Raw genomic sequence first — 17,011 nt, 5'->3', positions numbered from 1 at the left:
AAGGTAGTCCTCTAATCCCTAATAACTACTACCCTATATTTTCTATAAATTATCTATATCCTTCCCCCCTACAGATATGTAGAGGCAAAGTAAAACATAAGATATAAGATTATGGACACTATTAACAAAACATGAAAAACTACTCACTTAAATCATTAACCAGGGCATCAGTGGCCAAGACTCCACATATTTCATAATAAAGGTAGCCAAAGAGGCATATTTCAAATTAAACATACTGATAGTATGTTGATATGCTTAGACTTTGAGTGAAGGGCTGAATCTTTAGCCAAAATAATAGTAGATTGATTATCATAATATATGGATGTGGGGAGTGACGAAGAATGTCCCAACTCAGTAAGTAGTCTATAAAGTCATATGATTTCTTGAGTGGCTAGACTAGCTGAAAATATTTTATTTTTATAGAAAATATTGCTATGCACTATTGATGCTTAGAAAACCAAGAGGCAACTAGAATTTATAAGGAAACAAGCCTCTTGTAGATCAATAAGAGTCATTAACTGCACTAGCTTAATCTGAATCAATGTATAGAATAAATTCCAAAACAAGTATAAGTGATCTCATATTAATAATGCTTTTAAAATATTGAAGAACTCATTTTGCTGCCTTCTAATGAATAATTTGTGGAGCTATGAGATATTGCCCTAAGGATTTAGGAATATATACAATATTTGGCCTAGTAGCATTAGCAATATACATTAGTATACCAACTAAATTTTGATACTCTAAAACATTAGTAAAAGCAGTAGAAGAAGTGCAAAGCTTTAGAGATGGGAATCAACTATGGCTTACAATTCACCATTCTTAAATGTAGTAAAGTATCATAAATATTCTTAGAAGAATATAGTGTGATAGAGACAGAAACAACTTTAATAAAATTCAAAAAGGGTGAAGAATATTATCTATATAAAGTGCAATAAATTGTGAAAACTTACATGATTAAGTGGGCAAAAAGTCAATGAAATAAACAACTGCAAAGAAGACAATAAAATTCTTATACAACATAATTATCACAAGATATGGTTTATCTTGTGAACTTGTCATAAAGTAACACCATTAAGATTTTCATTCATGAACTTATCATCAACTACAATGCCATACTACTTGCAAGGAAATGGCTAAGTAGTGTTAATAAATAAAACCTTGAAAAGAATCCTTAAGAAAATAGTGAAAATAACTAGAGAGACAGGATGAGAGAATCCACAATGCAATATAGGTATATCACACTACGTACAAAGCCTTAATAAATTATACACCATTTAAATATGCTTTTGGATATTGTACCATTGCTCCACATAGCCATTAACTTGGAGAAATAATAAAACTTGAGAAACTTTATGAAAGAAAGATTGAGGGACTTTCAATGCTATACAAGCGTGCCATAAAACATTCAATGAGTGCAAAAAAAAATTGAAGGAATTAGAGATTCTAAATTAGAAAACAAATTTGAAGAAATATCCAAAATCTTAGCAAAAAAAATGCAAAAAAAAGATGAGAAAGGCCATTATAATTGTAAAGATTGAAAACCTTAGCATAACAAAGTAAAAAACTTTAGTTGGGGAGGAACTCTAGACCATTAACATCAACAAACTTAAAAAATACCAATGCAAGCTTTTGCAAAATTTTTGAGATTTAGCATTTAACCAAATTTCTATGGCATGAGCACTCTTCTCCCTAGATCAAGGTATGCCAAGGACCAAGAAAGCTAGACTCATAGAAGAACCAATTCCATCCCACGAAGTTGAAAACCCTAAAAGAGGCAAAGAGGCTAAAAACCAACATTGAAGATAGAGAGGAAAAAGATGAAGAATAAAGAGAAGAAGAAGAAGAGGAGATCCCTAGGCATCCTTACACCCATAATGATTTGTTAGAAGAGAGATTGTTTACTCCAAGCCTTCTTAATCACATTGAAGCTTTAGGATTTTTTAGCACTTTTGGAAATTGAGATGAACACCACTCTCATTTGAAACTATGATCATGTAGCACAAGCAATTGTAGTGGGTAATATGTACCACTACATTGATGCCAACACAATTACAAAACGACTTGGCAGGATAAATTTGAAAGCTCCTCATAAGTGGGGAATTAATGATAGATACATGAAAATGATCAACATGAAAGAAGACTATAGAAACATTTTTCACTTCTTTATGGAGTCATTGGAATACCAAAGATCAAACACCTCATTAAGCAAAATCATTATCTTCATCTATAGAAATCTCTTGAAGGTAGTGGGAAGCAATATTGCAAGATATTTAGCCAACAAACTCACTCAAAGTTTAATAGTCTCACCAAAGTACTCAGGAAAAAAGGGCTTTGCAAGAAATCAATCATTCCCCTCCTTCAAACATTTCTTCTAGAGACTCTCAAAGTGGAAAACATAACAAATCTTGCAAATAAGAAGGTTTTAGATTAACAAATGGTAATTTACCATTCCCCAAAGCGTTAGAGGACAACTATAATTAAAAGAAGTCATTTTATTGCTAGGGAATCTAGCAAAGGAAAATCCTAAAAGGAAAATTCTTGAGTAGGAGAATCTCAACAAAGAAAATCTCAAGACAAAGAAGAAAGTGTCTGAACTAGAATAAGAAATTCCTGTATAGAAAGTTCTTGAAGACAAGATTCTTGAACTCATACTACTTAAGACTACACCAATTACCAACATAGAGAATCCAACTACTGTAGCAATTAAATAAAAACTAGAAGCAACTTCTCAACCCAATTGGTCAAGGTTGAGCAACACTTGTCAACTCCAACTACTTGAGCATGGTAGATTTGGCTTTCACACCAAAGTACTAGTAGGGTTGATATGACTCATGACCATTTAAACATGAGTATGAGTATATCCCCAATGACAAGTGACCATCCCAATATTGTAACAATCCGTGGAACCTTACAATTATGGAGCACAACTCCTCCTTAATGTCATCATGGTGAGCACCCTCATCAAGACGGTTGCCGACAATATCTCAACCAAGAGTTAGTAGCTATAGTAGAGACCCAAGAAAATAAATAGCACATCCATATTTTAAGAGCAACTATATAGTTTGGGCATGAGAGGGAATTTTAGAGATGTTAGGATGCAACTCAAGCCAAGGGAATCTAGAATTGATGCATTAGAGCAAAAAGTGGTGGAGCAATTAATTCAATTTTATAAGGCTCCACAAAGTTACTTCAATACTTTCAAGATAAACAAGAGGTATGAGAGGGAAATTTTGTCCATCTGTGAATGAATGAGGTAGCATATCAATGAAAGGGCATCCACATGTGCTAATGTCAAAAATCTTTAAAATGAGTGTCTAGAAGAAAATCTCAAAGAAGAAGAAGAGAAAACTCCTCTAAACCACCATACCTTTAGTGACAACTATATTAGTGGCTACTACCAGCTCTAATGCATAGACACCAACTTAAATGGAGCATTAAGTTCTGGGATGTGGAAGAGTGGAAATTGGGAAATCCACTTAGAAACTTCATTTACGATTCTAAATTGAGCTTTTAAAGTCAAGAAAATTACACAAAATAATCAATTGTAAATTCCCACCACACTTATAGGATATAAAAGGAGGGATTTCAAGAGTTATATTCTCTCTTATTTGTTATATATATGTATATTACTCTATATCCCAAAGAGACTAAAACAATATTGAGAGTGCAATCTCACAAAGAGCAATTAGCAAAATTACAAGTATAAATTCCCAATGCTATTCTTGGGTTGTTTGCCTCCTAGATAACTCGACTGTGAAACTTGAAGCCACTTGCTACGCTCTATGACTTGTGAGATTTGCCATATAGTGCTTCACCACCAATGTGCTTTTGGTGCCAAAATAGTGTCCAATCACAATTAAACTCTAATTCATAGCTCCATGCAAGGTGTGAATGTCCTTCAACTCAAGGCTAGAGTGTACTACTTTTCCTCCCATACGAGACAAGTGTGTTAGCTCATCTTCGAAAGAGTCCTAGCCTTACTATAAGGACTAGAGAAATGCCATAAACTTCATTTACTTCAAAATAGGCATTGGAAAAGAAATATATAGATCCCTTACACATGTAACATTGAATCACCTTTATCTACCACTAGCCCCAATTATGGTAGAAATCCTTGCATTAGATCCAAAAATCCCTTAAAGTCTCCTCACGTTTGTCTATAAGAAATATTCTTAATATGCCAAGAGTGAAGCTTTCAAATTATCTAACAAAGAAGGCAATCTCTCCATTGCTGAGCTATGTTTCCATAACACTAGCATTAAAGATCCTCCAACCTTTAGTCCCCATGCCCTAAAAAAACCTTAGTAAAGTTTATGTTAGATCTTGAGTTGAGCTTCTGAGGGGATGTAAACAATCCCCCTAGCTATCATCTTGTGAAATTTTGTGCCAAAATTCTTAGTCAATCCAAGGATCCCCAAAAAGCTTGACCGAAATGACAAAGAGTTCATCAGATGGGACCAAGTCGAGGATCGAGTCCAAGACCGACTCTAGGACCGAGTTCGAGATAGAGTCCGGAATCGAGTCCGAGACCGACTCGGGGACCGAGTTCGAGTCCGAGTTCGAGACCGAGTTCGAGACGGAGTCCGAGATCCGAAATCGGGTCCAAGACCGAGTCCGAGGTCGAGTCCGAGGTCGGGTCCGAGATCGGGTCCGAGATCGAGTCCGTGATCGAGTCCGAACCCGAATCCGAAGTCGGATCCGAAATCGGGTCCGAGATCGAGCCAGAGACTAAGTCCAAATACTAATATGGGTCAAGGGGTGAAAGCCCAAAGCGTGCGTCTCCCAGGGGGGGGGGGGCTGCAGGGGGTTCCAAAAGTATAGTAGGGATAGTGAGGTCCAGGAACCAGTTTAGAAAGGACTCTCCAGTTGGGCTTCCAAACCGACTTGAGGTTGGGACTGGGACCGAGGGGCCTTGGGTGGGAGTGAGTATGGACTTGGCTGGTGCCGGAGGGGCCATCCAAGGAAGTGCTCAAGAGCAGCTCCCACTCCCGAAAGGGAAACCGATTGCGGTGCTTCCGGCTCATGTGGAGTGGTGCCCCACTTGAGTACCATGCGGCTCATTGGTCCTCGCCCTTCCTAGGGGCTTGGGCCTTCCTTCGGGATGGAAGTGGGGGGCGAGAGGTACCCATACCGGGCCGCTAGGCCACGGTGTTTCGCCCCGGCGTCCCGAAGCAAGTGTTGCACTCAAGACTTGGGATTTAGAGGGTCCCATGATCAAGTCTTGTGGTACCAAGGGATGTTAGGAACCTGGAAGCTTGGTGTGCTTGGCGGCTTGTGCTTTTGGGGAGTGTAGCCGAACCTTAAGTCTAGTCTAACCCGGGGAGGGGGATTGGGAGTGATTTGGGAATCCGTGGAAGGATGGCTAACACTCCGTTGCTCGTGCAGTGAGTAGCTGAAACCAAGTAGGAGCTGGTACCATAGGCGAGAACCTTGGCGAGGGAACTTAGCAAAAGCCAAGGCAGTGTTGGACGGATAGGCGAGGTAAACTGGCAAAGTGGAAAGGAAAAATTTGTGGCTTACAATTTGGTATCGGAGCCTTTATCTCAGTTCTAGCGAAGGATAGAGGCGGATTGCTGGGAGATGGCAAGGGCAGGGCGTAAGCGAACCCAGGCGGAGACAGAACCTCCGCCGGAGCTGGAGCCTCCGGTTGAACAAGAGGCTATGGATGAGGAATCCTTGCATGAGGAGGACTCTAGTGAGGAAACTTCCAAACAGGAGTCCGGTGGCGAGGTTCGGTCGTCCAAGGCTCGATTGGACGTGCTAGAAGGACAGTTGGCACAGACCAATGCCCTGCTGGAGACTCTCGTACGCAAGTTAAAGCGTGACGAGAAGCGGAAGAAAAAGCGAAAGACTGCGGATGAAGGCAGCGCAGAAGGTGCGGACCCTTCGGCAGGGACTGAGGCAAAACCAGACAAGGTCGAACAGACCGAAGTGGAATCAGTCCCTCAGGCAGTTCCCAAGTACAAACCAAAGCCCCCACCGGTGTTCAAGGGAGTGAACGACTATAAGGTTGTGGAGGATTGGTTTTACGATATGGAGGACTACTTCCGAGCGCTACGGTTACCGAGCTCGGAGAAGGTCCCATGTGCAAAACCATACTTGGCAGATAATGCCAAGTCTTGGTGGAGAACAACGGAGGCCAACGAAGGACCAGTGGCCACCTGGGACATGATGAAGGCGAGGATCCGCGCGACATACATTCCTCCGAATGCCACTCTGCATCTGAGAGATGAGCTGAGTAGGCTGAAGCAGACTGGAACCATCCAGGAATATGTGAATGGGTTCATGGCAAAGAGAATACTTGTCACAGACATGGGGGATATGGATGCGTTCCATGCCTTTATATCAGGTTTGCAAACCTGGGCTCGCGGTGAGGTGATGCGCTGGAACCCGACCAACTACAAGGAAGCGTTGGATGCGGCCATCAAGGTGCATTTCAACGATAACCTGCGAAAGGGGAACACGACGGGGTCGGGATCCACGTTTCACAAAGGGGCCAAACCGAGGGGAACATATAGTAGGGGGAAATTCAAGAAGAGTTTCTCTAAGAATGAGTCCTCGGGACTCCGGAAAGGCAAATCCGGTGGCCAGCGAGCAAGTACGTGGGGGAGTCAAGCGAAAAGAGACAAACCCACGGATAAGAAGGTCAAGTCATATAGCAGCGTGGGAAACAACGTATGCTACAACTGCGGTGAAGCGGGACACTTTTCGAGGGAATGTCCCTACCCGAAGAAGGCCAGAGCCAATATGGCCATCAAGTCGGGTGAAGTCCAAAATGAGGTATGTGATCCAGTCCCTAACTCAAAGTTACTCATTACACGAGCAACTTTGGTAGAGAGTCGTTCGCGACATCTACTAGCCCTCCGAGGGAAGCTCGGAGGTAGCTTTGTTAAGATCCTTATTGACACGGGTGCTTCGGATAATTTTGTGGCTGCAGACATAGTCCGGCAAGCCGGACTAACGGTGCAGCGGCTAGGCGAACCAAGGACTATAGAGTTTGTTCAAGGTAGCCAAAGCACTGATGAGGTACTTCGACAAGCGAAAGTCGAAGTAGGGACATGGAAGGTAGACATGGATTTCACCGTGTTGGACATGGCGGGATTTGACGTGATCTTCGGAATGGATTGGTTCAATCGGTTCGTGGTAGCCCTACATGGACAAGGTAGGAACCTTGTGGTACTGGCGAATGCCCAAGGAAGAAGATCTAGGGTGGAAGCCCAGGATCTAAAGGTAGGGCAAAGCAAGGCCAAAGAATCCTGCTTAAACCTGGTGTCCACGAGAGGACAACTCACTAAAGGAACTAAGGCAGCCTTTTTGTGCTTACTCTCGGTGAAGAGTGACAAAAAGACAAGAACGGAAGAAGTGCCTTTAGTGATCCAGCGAGTGTTGGACCAATTCCAGGATACCATGCCGGAGGAGCTACCGGCGGGGTTACCCCCAGCACGACCGATAGAACATAAGATTGAGCTGGTCGAGGGTGCTGAGGCAGTGGTTTGTCCCCCTTATCGTTTGAACGAAAAAGAACTCAAGGAGCTCAAGTGCCAACTAGAGGAGTTGGTGGACAAAGGGTATGTTAGGTTGAGCAAGTCGCCGTATGGGGCGCCGGTGTTATTTGTGAAAAAGAAAGATGGATCTATGCGCATGTGCATAGATTACCGGTTGCTCAACAAATATACCAAGAAGAACAAGTACCCTTTGCCAAGGATTGAGGACCTGTTCGATAGGTTGGGAAAGGCAAAATACTTCTTGAGGATTGACCTAAGGTCAGGATACTACCAGATCAGGGTAGCTGAGGAAGATGTCGAGAAGACAACCTGTCGAACAAGGTATGGGAGCTTTGAGTTTCTAGTGATGCCCTTTGGGCTGTGCAATGCGCCGGCAACGTTTTCGGCGTTGATGAACCACATCTTTGTACCCTATCTGGATCACTTCGTGGTCGTCTATATTGACGACATCATGATCTATAGCGAGACGCTAGAGGAGCATGCCGAACACTTGGCGAAGGTGTTTGAGAAACTAAGGGAACACAAACTTTATGCTAAAGAGAGCAAATGTGACTTTGCTCAACAAGAGGTAAAGTTTCTCGGGCATGTGGTGGGCCAGGACGGGCTCAAGGTGGACCCGGAGAAGGTCCAAGCGATCCAGGAATGGGAGCGACCATCCAATGTACATGAGTTGAGGGCATTCCTGGGGCTATGCAACTACTATCGAAAGTTTATCAGACACTATTCGAGAGTAGCCCTGCCCTTAACGGACCAAACAGGAAAAGGGAAGATGGTGTGGACAGCGGAATGCGAGGCGGCATTCGTCCACCTCAAAGGGAAGTTGAGGAAGGCTCCCGTATTGGCATTGCCAGACTTTGGTAAGGACTTTGAGGTAGAAACGGATGCTTCGGACTTTGCGTTGGGCGCAGTTCTGAAGCAAGACAACCATCCGGTAGCGTTCTTCTCGAAGAAGCTGGACAAGGCTCAACGGAAGTGGCCTGCCCATGAGAAGGAATTTTTTGCGGTGGTCAAGGCACTCAAGGAGTGGCGACACTACCTTGGGAGACACTTCAAGGTTTACACGGACAATGTGGCAACGAAACACTTCTTGTCACAGCCCGACCTAAGAGGGAAACAAGGTCGGTGGGCCAATACCTTGGCCGAGTTTGATTGCGAAATTCTGTACAAGCCTGGGAAGAGCAACATCGTGGCGGATGCGCTAAGTCGAAAAGCGAGCTTGAAATTGGCAATATCCAGCGCAACAGCAACCTTCTGGGACGATGTGCGGACAGCATATGAGAATGATGGTCTAGCACAGGAAGTGTTGCTGAGGAATCTAGAGGCGCGGGAAGCTCACCAGAGAGGTGAGTTGCCAACGGAAGAGAAAACGGGCTATGCAGAACGCAACGGACTCATTTATTACAAGCAAACGAGGGTGTATGTTCCAGAAGGGGAACTAAGGAAGGTGGCCTTAGAAGAGTGTCATGACGGACCTCTTGCGGGACACGGTGGAGTGCCCAAGACGATGGGCTTACTCAAAAGGAAGAACCATTGGCCAGATATGGCTAAGGACGTCCAAGACTATGTAAAGACATGTCCAACATGTCAGCAGGTAAAAGCCGTGACCAAGGCTAGTGGGGGCTTGTTGCATAGCATCCCAATTCCAGATTGCCCGTGGAAATGTCTTACGATGGACTTCATCACGGGACTCCCCCCAAGTGAGGGGTTTGATGCGATATTCGTGGTGGTGGACCGATTTTCGAAAATGGCACACTTCATACCCACCACAACAGAGGTGGATGCGGAAGGTGTGGCAAAGCTGTTCTTCGAACAAATGGTTCGAGTGCGGGGAAGACCGGAAGAGATCATCTCAGATCGAGATAAGATCTTCACCAGTAGGTTCTAGAGGACTCTCCTGGAACAGTATCGCACCAAGTTGAAATTCAGCACAGCCTATCACCCACAGACAGGTATGGGGTATTGAGTCAAGTTGTTGGCACTAACACTTCCTGACAGACGGACAAACGGAAAGGGTGAATAGGCAGCTGGAGGATTATTTGCGATGCTATGTCTCGGGAGACCAGACCGATTGGGTAAGTCATTTGGGACTTGCGGAAATGTGTTATAACAACTCACCACATTCGAGTATCGGGGTGAGTCCATGGGAAGTCATCAATGGGCGAGCTATTGAAGGTCCTGTGGAACTCGGCGTGGCCGAGTATCATGGAGAGTTACCCGCAGTGGAGGCATTCACGGTGGAAAGACTCAACATTTGGAATCTAGTGAGGGATTCCTTGGAACGGGCTCAACAAAGGCAAACCAAGTACGCGAACCTAAAGCGTCGAGATGTAGAGTTCCAAGCTGGGGAGAAGGTGTGGCTGAACACCAAGAACCTCAGGCTACCAAGTGGGATCAGCCGAAAGTTGACCCAAAGGTAAAAATGCATGTATTCCTGTAAATGAATTGATCTTGAGTTCCTTAAGCAGGTTCGCGGGGCCTTACGAGATTGAGGCACGAATCGGTAAAGTGGCTTACCAACTCCGACTTCCTCGAGAGATGGGGAAGATGCACTCAGTGTTCCATGTGAACTTACTCAAGCCGTACTTTGAGGATCCGCTTCGCAAGGACCAAGTGAGACCTTTACCTGAGGTTATCCAAGGGGAAGAGGAATACGAAGTCGAGGCCATCCTCAATGCGCGCAAGAGCAAGCGACAAGGACGCGAGGTGAGAGAGTTCCATGTGAAGTGGAAAGGATTTCCGCACTGCGAAGCAACATGGGAACCGGAGGAGAACCTAGCGAACGCGCGAGATCTAGTGGAGGAATTTCTGCAAGGCAGAACTCTATGTACTTATGCAAAATTCAATTAAAAATATCAATTTGCAAAGTTGAGCAAGTGGCATATGTTGGGACCCGAAGGCGCGCCAAAGGTAAGCTAATTAGCATGGGTTGGATAGGTCGACCAGGTGTAGGGCACTACGCCCGACTCCCCGCGGGGATGTCGAATCCGTAGACGTATTCTACGGAGGTTGGGTTCGAGTCCCAACCCCCTAGTAAAGCAAGGCTGGGTTCAAGTCCCGAACCCATACTAGGGCGTGGTGAGGTGAGGAGTATAGGGACACCTATATTCCGTTGTCATGGGCTCTTGGCCGGGGAGGCTAACTTAGGCACACCGCTAAGTGAGGGGATGCCCCCGGAGACATGGACAACAAGTCGTAGGATAAAACGAGACGTTCGATGTGGGCATCGAACTTCTTCTATGGGTGGTGGAGTTGTAAGGAACCAACTCCCCGAGATGTCGTAGGCTAAAGGATCCCCAAAAAGCTTGACCGAAATGACAAAGAGTTCATCGGATGGGACCAAGTCGAGGATCGAGTCCAAGACCGACTCTAGGACCGAGTTCGAGATAGAGTCCGGAATCGAGTTCGAGACCGACTCGGGGACCGAGTTCGAGTCCGAGTTCGAGACCGAGTTCGAGACGGAGTCCGAGATCCGAAATCGGGTCCAAGACCGAGTCCGAGGTCGAGTCCGAGGTCGGGTCCGAGATCGGGTCCGAGATCGAGTCCGTGATCGAGTCCGAACCCGAATCCGAAGTCGGATCCGAAATCGGGTCCGAGATCGAGCCAGAGACTAAGTCCAAATACTAATACGGGTCAAGGGGTGAAAGCCCAAAGCGTGCGTCTCCCAGGGGGGGGGGGGGGGGCTGCAGGGGGTTCCAAAAGTATAGTAGGGATAGTGAGGTCCAGGAACCAGTTTAGAAGGGGCTCTCCAGTTGGGCTTCCAAACCAACTTGAGGTTGGGACTGGGACCGAGGGGCCTTGGGTGGGAGTGAGCATGGACTTGGCTGGTGCCGGAGGGGCCATCCAAGGAAGTGCTCAAGAGCAGCTCCCACTCCCGAAAGGGAAACCGATTGCGGTGCTTCCGGCTCATGTGGAGTGGTGCCCCACTTGAGTACCATGCAGCTCATTGGTCCTCGCCCTTCCTAGGGGCTTGGGCCTTCCTTCGGGATGGAAGTGGGGGGCGAGAGGTACCCATACCGGGCCGCTAGGCCACGGTGTTTCGCCCCGGCGTCCCGAAGCAAGTGTTGCACTCAAGACTTGGGATTTAGAGGGTCCCATGATCAAGTCTTGTGGTACCAAGGGATGTTAGGAACCTGGAAGCTTGGTGTGCTTGGCTGCTTGTGCTTGTGGGGAGTGTAGCCGAACCTTAAGTCCAGTCTAACCCGGGGAGGGGGATTGGGAGTGATTTGGGAATCCGTGGAAGGATGGCTAACACTCCATTGCTCGTGCAGTGAGTAGCTGAAACCAAGTAGGAGCTGGTACCATAGGCGAGAACCTTGGCGAGGGAACTTAGCAAAAGCCAAGGCAGTGTTGGACGGATAGGCGAGGTAAGCTGGCAAAGTGGAAAGGAAAAATTTGTGGCTTACAATAAGCTCCTTGTTGAAGGAATAAAAAAAACTCCCAACTATTTAAGAGAAATCAAGATTTAAAGGTGAAAAAGCTTCTTTCAAGAGAAGAGAAGAGGAGGAGGAAGGAGGAAAGTTGTGTTTCATGTTGCTGCCTTATTTATTTTGTGTTTATAATTGAGACTCAAGATTTACATAATAATCTTGACAAGTAGAGAAAAGAAAGGTGAAAAAGGGCAAATTACCTTTTCCACCCTTTTTCAACTGCTCCACATGCAAAGTCAATTTGATTATGAGAATACATCTGAGGTTAGCAAGCACCCCAAGTCATAATAAAAATTTACAATTGTTGTGAGTGAGACTCCTCAAAGTGGTCAAAGGTATGGTTAAGTGATTAAAGTAGAATGGAAACTTCAATCACTTACAACCCCTTATAACTTTTTTAGTTGTTAATTATAAACCTCTTGCTATTTACTATTTACGAGCATTTCACTTCCTTGATTGTTCAACAATGCTGCTCTCATGTCTTTAGATCCATCTAGATCTTTATATTCCACAATAGATAACAATTCCCACTCACCTTCAAAGTTAAGAATGTTATCAAGCATTCCAAATGATCTTCAATTTTAGCCTCTACCACCTCTTGCTGCTCCAAAAATCCTCATTCTTGCCTTGCAAAACCAACTTGACGTTAATGGAATGACACAAAATTGTCACGTAGTGTTGAACAAAGTCCCTTTAAATTCCCCACTTTTGAAATCTACTTTAGTCAGCTTGGCTCAGATCATGATAATCTTCTACTACTGCTTGGGCCCTCTTTAGTTTCTCTAAGCTTTAGTGCAATTCACCAAAAACTATTCCTGCTACTAGAGACCCCTCTATTATAGATGTGTGCCAAGTACTTGCAAACTGCTATATATTAGTGACTCGCATGCACACTCCTCATCTATATCAACCCAATTTGGATGTTTAGGTCCAAAAAGAAAATCCTTATGAGCTCACAATATCAAGGTCTTACATGCCATAACATCTCTAGTAGCTCCTGCATTTCCGAAACAATCAAATTCTAAATCTAGCTTGATTTATCCTAATTAAAGATCCTAAGTAAATACATGTATTTTGCCATATTCTGCACAAATTCTTCTAATACTAAGAGGTGAATGATTGAACTCATCACAACTAGTCCACATATCATTAGCCTGACAACTCAACTTGGAAATTGTAGAAATATTTGCTAAGGCTCCACCAAGCCTTGAGTATTGATCTTACTTGCATATAGCCCTAGAAGAGCCGCTAAGGCATCAATACAACTTATACAAACTTCAACTAAGAGACCCAACCAGGAAAAAAATGCATTGCCAGTGTTAAACTCTCTCTCTCTCTCTCTCACACACACACACACACACACACACACACCTCTCCTTTCATACTATCAAAGACACAAAAAGATCCCAACCTAAGGCACAATTTTTAAACACAACTTCTAGTAAAAACTTTAAAGCACAAGAGGCCCAACCTAACCTCATGAAGGCACAAATACTAGTTAATATACTAGTTATGTCACCCTTAGTATGACTCTATGATGTTGCATTCCAACTATAAATACCCAATTGCAAATCCCTCCCAAGCATCATTAGAAAAGATCCTCTATGCCACCTATCTTATCATTTACCTCAAAACCTTGTACCATGAGCATTGTTGTTTTATAACCTTTAATAGCACAATTATACTCATCTTTTAAGAAGGAAACTTTAGAGGGGAGTGCTCCTAACCCATCCAAGAGGCCTTTGTTAAGGTTGACTACTTCACTTTAGCCAAGTCTTTGATAGTGAGATTTTATATAGTTCTAAGGAAGTAGAGTGAAGTCCTCAAACCATTGCCCTATAACTTGAGTGGTGGTATAGGCATTTTTGGAATTTCCTTAAATGCTTCTTCCAAGGGCATTACTTCACAACACTACTCTTTCTACCTTTTAAGGGCTCAGTTATAAAAATGCCATTGTTGCACTTGATACTCCTAAAGACTAGTCTTCTTCTAGAAACTCAAATTCATTGTTCTCCTCCTATTTCTCTTAGATAATAGTTTTAATCTTGGCAGTGTTTTGTCTTAGCTTCTTTTTATGTGAGGGCTTACAAGCTTTCCACCTCCTTTCACTTCAATGATAGAGGCTTTTTATCCTCAACCTCCTATTCATTTGATGACTCCTCTATTGGATCTTTACTACATACTAGGGCCCTTCCCTCCCCAAGTGTAATTTGCTTGATGAGTATCAAAAAGCCCTAAAGAAAAGCTCATACTTCTCACTTCAAATTGAAATGAGTTTGAAGGCACTTTTCCACCTCCTAATCTACAACTCACTAATGGCCTTATTTTTGGCTAGCAATATCTAGGTATTATGGTACTTTTCAAACCTAAGATTTACTCCTTAAGTCCAAGTGCTTTACATATTAAATCCCACTTTAGATACCTAAAAATACCATTAATATACTAACCTCTTACACTAAGGTTATATCTATTTTTATTATCTCATTAGTAGTCCAAGACCACTTGCACTACAGTCTTGTCTTTCCAATACTAGACCATTTGTCTATAAGTGTTGACCACACTTTAGCATCCTTAAGATGCCTCAAGACATGGGGAAACACTATTTCCTAATATCCCTTCTTTGATTCTCATTAAATCCCTCTTCTCCATGGTAGTTTTTGCAAACACCACTATTGCTCTAGGCCATGAATGTTTATCCACTAAATTTTACTCTACGACCTCTAAGATTTCCTCACCATATAATTAAACCCTTAGTTACTAATTAAGAGGACCATTCCTCTTTCTTTCCATAGTCTAAGATTTTGGGATGATATTTCAAAACACTGTAGCCTAATATGAGCCTTATGGGTACTCCCCTCCACCTTTTGCCACTAGAGTGCCTAAGCCATATGGTTAGAGTGAGGTTTTGATGAGTTATATAAGGTATCTAAGTAGGTAATGCTACCTACACTTGGATTAGGAACATCAACCATTTAATCTCCCAAGGGAGCTAAAGTTAGGTTTTAAACACTTTATCAAGTCGCCTCACTTGTCCATATATATTCATTCTAACTTTGGACTTCAATGATTTTATTATCACCCATCATATGGGTGTAACCTCCCTTAGTCACACTAACCTTCCTTAGCCCCACTATCATTGGAATTCTCCCTTTATTATCCCATAGAAACTTATTGAACCCCCAGGGTTTAGAAGACAATTGTTTTAGGCTTTCACACTTAGATTTGGTTTTGAACTCAATATTAGTCTTAGTCTTGGTCTTAGTCTTAGTAGTCTCGAGTCTCAGTCTTGGTTTTGGTCTTAGTTTTAGTCTCGGACTTGTTCTCAGTCTTGGACTTGCTCTCAATCTCAGTCTCAGTCTTGGACTCTATTTCAAGCTCCATCTTAAACCCTGTCTCGGACTCCACTTGGAACTCCTAATTTTAACACTTTCATATATCACAACACTTGCTATGTATCAGTTATTCTTTTGTCCTTTTCTTCAGACTCACTTACCAATCACTTCATGCTCATTCCTCAAACACCTTTTAAGGAGTTCCACTCCTACTCTTGCCTTTCCTAGTTAGAGTTTTTGATCCAAACATGTTATGCTCATTGGACTTCTTCCTTAGCTAATGCCACTTGAATCACCTTCGGCTCCACTTTGGGGCTTAGGAATTTGTATTTTATAACTCTACCACCTATAGCCAAAGTTCGATATCCTCATCAAATAATAACATATTTTCTAAAATAACCCTATCATGGATTACCATTTTTATCTTTGCACCAAACCACTATTCGTCAATGGTTTAACATCAAAGGCTTATCATGCCCACTAAGGAACATGAACTCTTCAATTAAGAGACTCATTGGATCACTTGTGATAGTTCTTTTACTTTGTTAGTTTAGATTCTACTAAACCTACTAGAGACACCTCTATCTCAATCTTACTACCCATTTTAGAATAGTTTTGAACCATATTAATATAACTATTGCCTTTTGGAATGACTTCTCATATCAATTTTTTAGCAACATCTTTTATTGCATATATTGTGCAAACTTTATTTTCCTATCTTATAAAGTTCTTTACTTAGGGACACCATTATCCTTTCTTTTATCTTGTGCCAACCTAGGCACTAAATTAGGATTATCTAACCATTAACCATTCCATCTCTTAAATCTTTCATTTTTTGCTAAATTAGAACACTTGGGAGTTCCATCTTTTGAAATCTCATTACTTTCCTCATAATTTATTAGCATCTATCATATAGTGATTTCTCACCTAACTTAGTATTTAGATTCCCTCCAACAATTACTAAAATTCATTATTGGCCATTAGTATTTTGTTCCTATCTACTGATTGTTGCACCAAGCAACTTAGGATTGCTATTTCTGTTTGTATGGGGATTATTTTTTTTCCACCACATCTATTAGCATCTGCCACATGTTGGTTCTTTGCCTAATTTATTATTTGGATTCCTTCCAATAATTTTTAAGACCCATTTTTAACCACTAATTTTTTGCTTTTATCCTTTAATTGTTACACCAAATAACATAGGATCATTATTTCTATTTTAAAGGTATCCTTTTAGTTCCATAACAAAGGTTTTACTTTACCAAGTTAAGAGAGTGTTCACCTTTAGTAAGTATTACTAACATTTTCCACTACAGACACTATCTATAACTCAATCTTGCACCCTTCTATGGGTCCATCCTTATATCATTGTATTGTTATAAATCTTGTCATTTTAAATGTTTTTCTCACTTAATTACCATAACCAAGTTATATCATTACCAAGTTTATCATTATTTTGAATTAAGAACTTTATTCCTTAACCTAATAAGGAGTTTATCCTTGATTAGCCATAGGATCACCTCATGATCCCACATAAACATCTCAACAAGTTTATCAATAAGTACTAAGTTTGCCCGACTTTACCATGACCCTAGGGGCATCCCCCACACTTGGCAATGCACCTAAGTCAGCCCTTCTGTAACAACTAAAATTGGGTATCCCCATTTTATTCATCACAACTCTAGTGTCTTTTGCACCAAAGTTTTTAAGTTAGATGTGCTAAGCTTCTATACCCAATTTACTA

The sequence above is a fragment of the Selaginella moellendorffii genome, unplaced genomic scaffold (assembly GCF_000143415.4).
Source record: "Selaginella moellendorffii unplaced genomic scaffold, v1.0 SELMOscaffold_79, whole genome shotgun sequence".
NCBI lineage: Eukaryota > Viridiplantae > Streptophyta > Lycopodiopsida > Selaginellales > Selaginellaceae > Selaginella > Selaginella moellendorffii.
This window is presented reverse-complemented; position numbering follows the sequence as displayed.